The sequence below is a fragment of the Eretmochelys imbricata genome, chromosome 28 (assembly GCF_965152235.1).
Source record: "Eretmochelys imbricata isolate rEreImb1 chromosome 28, rEreImb1.hap1, whole genome shotgun sequence".
Lineage (NCBI taxonomy): Eukaryota > Metazoa > Chordata > Testudines > Cheloniidae > Eretmochelys > Eretmochelys imbricata.
In genome coordinates this window covers 2,756,465-2,759,734 of record NC_135599.1, presented here as the reverse complement: position 1 = coordinate 2,759,734, position 3,270 = coordinate 2,756,465, and the positions used below count along the sequence as shown (strand labels likewise).

Below are 3,270 nucleotides of genomic sequence, written 5' to 3'. Positions count from 1 at the left end.
GTGCTGCTTTCTCTCTTGTGGCTCCTGTTGTCTTCTTTCCATCCAACTCCTTTCTCAAATGCATCCATAGCTTCTATGCTTTCTTCCTCGTTGTTTTTTTTTTCTTTCATGAAACTTGAAGTTCAAAAGGAGAACGTTAGCCTGCATGTTCAGGGGCGGAATAGACCATCATTTGGGAGATTCCCAGCTACATATCAAATCTGAGCATAGAAGAATCCCAACACTTTGTCCAGCATAGCTACCTCCCAGCCAGCAGTGTTCCTCCTCGCTTTTGTTTATTTTGAGCTAACCGCAAACAGCCTCGTGTACCCTTTCTATGTCAGAAAAATCTATTTCCTGATTACCACATTTCCCCTCCTTTCCTGGCTAGGCAGGGTTGTGATGTAAGGAATCAGAACATAATAATTGGAAGTCGCTAGCCTAGTCACAACATAATCATTGTAGAGCTTAAACTTTGTTCTGTAAACCAGCTAATACCTGTTATCTGCCCATGTATTTTCTGTTCCTAGACCAAACACTGCCCTGTTGGATCCGAGTTCTCCGGAATTCTCAGCCATTGTTTCTGTGGGGGATTGGCTCCAGGCCATTAAAATGGATCACTATAAGGATAACTTCACAGCTGCTGGCTATACAACATCACTTTTCCCTTTCTAAATAACATTTTTCCCATAATATTTTTTAACACTCAACAGCTTGCTCATCTTCAAACCATGTAAACACAAGCTCTGAGCTACAAATTTCCTACCTGTTCCCTTGATTTTTTTAGCACAGTAAATTGATATAAAAGAAACAGAAATCAAAACAATTTCCAATATTATACATTGAGGACAGGTCTTTTTTTTTTTTTTTTTCATGCAGGTCCCCAACAGATGTGGGGACCTGCATGAAAACCTCCTAAGCTTATCTTTACCAGCTTAGGTCAAAACTTCCCCAAGGTACAAAATATTCCACCCTTTGTCCTTGGATTGGCCGCTACCACCACCAAACAAATACTGGTTACTGGGGAAGAGCTGTTTGGAAACATCTTTCCCCCAAAATTCTTCTCAAAACCTTGCACCCCACTTCCTGGACAAGGTTTGGTAAAAAGCCTCACCAATTTGCCTAGGTGACTACAGGCCCAGACCCTTGGATCTTAAGAACAATGAACAATCCTCCCAACACTTGCACCCCCCCATTCCTGGGAAATGTTGGATAAAAAACCTCACCAATTTGCATAGGTGACGGCAGACCCAAACCCTTGGATCTGAGAACAATGCAAAAGCATTCAGTTTTCTTACAAGAAGACTTTTAATAGAAATAGGAGTAAATAGAAGTAAAGAAATCCTCTCTGTAAAATCAGGATGGTAGATACCTTACAGGGTAATTAGATTCAAAAACATAGAGAACCCCTCTAGGCAATTCAGCACAATTCTTTTCTCAGCCATTTAAAGAAATCATAATCTAACACATACCTAGCTAGATTACTTACTAAAAGTTCTAAGACTCCATTCCTGGTCTGTCCCCGACAAAAGCAGCATATAGACAGACAGAGACCCTTTGTTTCTCTCCCTCCTTCCAGCTTTTGAAAGTATCTTGTCTCCTCATTGGTCATTTTGGTCAGGTGCCAGCGAGGTTTCAACACATATCTTCACTTCTTCTTCCCTCAACCGGTACTTCATCATGCTCAGATGGGTTTTGGATACTACGTGAAACTCAAACGGCCTCAGAACAGAGCATAGGCATGTTCCGATTGTGGACCTTTCATACAAGTAGAGCTGTGCAAATCATTTATTTCCTTCCTTGCTAGCTAGCCTAACCTATATAATAATAATACTAATTAATAATCATCCAGCTTGACCCAAGATTATTTTTTTTCAGTTTTCTTGGTGAAACAAAATTTAAAATAATCATTTTTGGTCCACCAAAATATTTCAGTAAATAAAATATTCATCCAAAAACTATTCACCCAGCTCCATAAACTAGTCTTCAGAATTAAGCAGCTGGAGAGAAGGATCAGTAGCCTCTTCCATTCCTGAAGTCTAGCTGCTGAAGGGTGGGATGGATCAGAAAATAACAACTGGAAATTTCTAAGCCAGCCTTTCAACACACACAGCACCACTTTTCCCTTTTGAAATACCATTATTTCCTTAGCCCTTTTTCACATCAACCTCTTGTTCTTCTTCAAATGATGTTACCACAAGCTCTGAGATACTAATTTCCTTACTGCGCCCCTAATATTTTTAAAAACAACAAGGAGTCCTTGTGGCACCTTAAAGACTAGAAAATTTATTTGGGCATAAAATTTTGTGGGCTATAACCCACTTCATCAGATGTATGGAGTGGAAAATACCATAGGCAGGTATAAATACACAGCACATGAAAAGATGGGAGTTACCTTACAGAGTGTGTGTGGAGGGGGGTCAATGCTAACGAGTCCAATTCAGTTAGGGTGGATGTGGCCCATTTCCAACAGTTGACAAGGAGTTGTGAGTATCAACAGAGGGAAAATTATTTTTTGTAGTGACTTGGCCACTCCCAGTCTTTATTCAGGCCTAAGTTGATGGTGTAAAGTTTGCAAATTAATTCCAGTTATGCAGTTTCTCATTGAACTCTGTTTTTGAAGGGTTGTTTTGTTAAAAAATGGCCACTTTTAAATCTATTACTGACGGTCCAGGGAGATTGAAGTGCTCTCCTACTGGTTTTTTAATGTTACAATTTTTGATGTCTGATTTGTGTCCATTTACTCTTTTGCATCGAGAATGTCTGGTTTCTCCAATGTACATGGCAGAGGGGCATTGCTGGCACATGATGGTATCTCTCAGGGGGTGGGATAAGTCAGGGTTTGAGCATTGGCCTGCTAAACCCAGGGTTGTGAGTTCACTTCTTGATGGGGCCATTTAGGGATCAGGGGCCAAAATTGGGGATGGGTCCTGCTTTGAGCAGGGAGTTAGACTAGATGACCTCCCTGAGGTCCCTTCCAACCCTGGTAGTCTATGATCATGTTAGTAGATGTGCAAGTGAACAAGCCCCTGATGCTGTGGGTCCTATGATGGTGTCCCTTGAATATGTGAAAATGTGAGTTTGTTGTCTCTTCCTGTGCTATCTAAACTAAGAGGAAGAGACATTTCCTGCATAAGATTGTTGAGAGGCAAGAAAGTGCATTTCATTTTGGGCTCACCATGTAAACAAAAAAGTACTCTTTAGGTAGTAAGATCAAGCACCCAACATGGGGCTCAAACCCATGACCCTGAGATTAAGAGTCTCATGTTCTACCAACTGAGCTAGCCAGGC

The 3,270-nt window shown here is 40.9% G+C and overlaps 1 non-coding gene across 1 annotated transcript; it reads right to left on the bottom strand.

Annotated features, from left to right (window-relative positions):
• Window positions 1–3,197: 3,197 nt before the first annotated feature.
• On the bottom strand, window positions 3,198–3,270 carry TRNAK-CUU (transfer RNA lysine (anticodon CUU)). Its single transcript has one exon. It is a non-coding gene; the product is annotated as a tRNA-Lys (tRNA).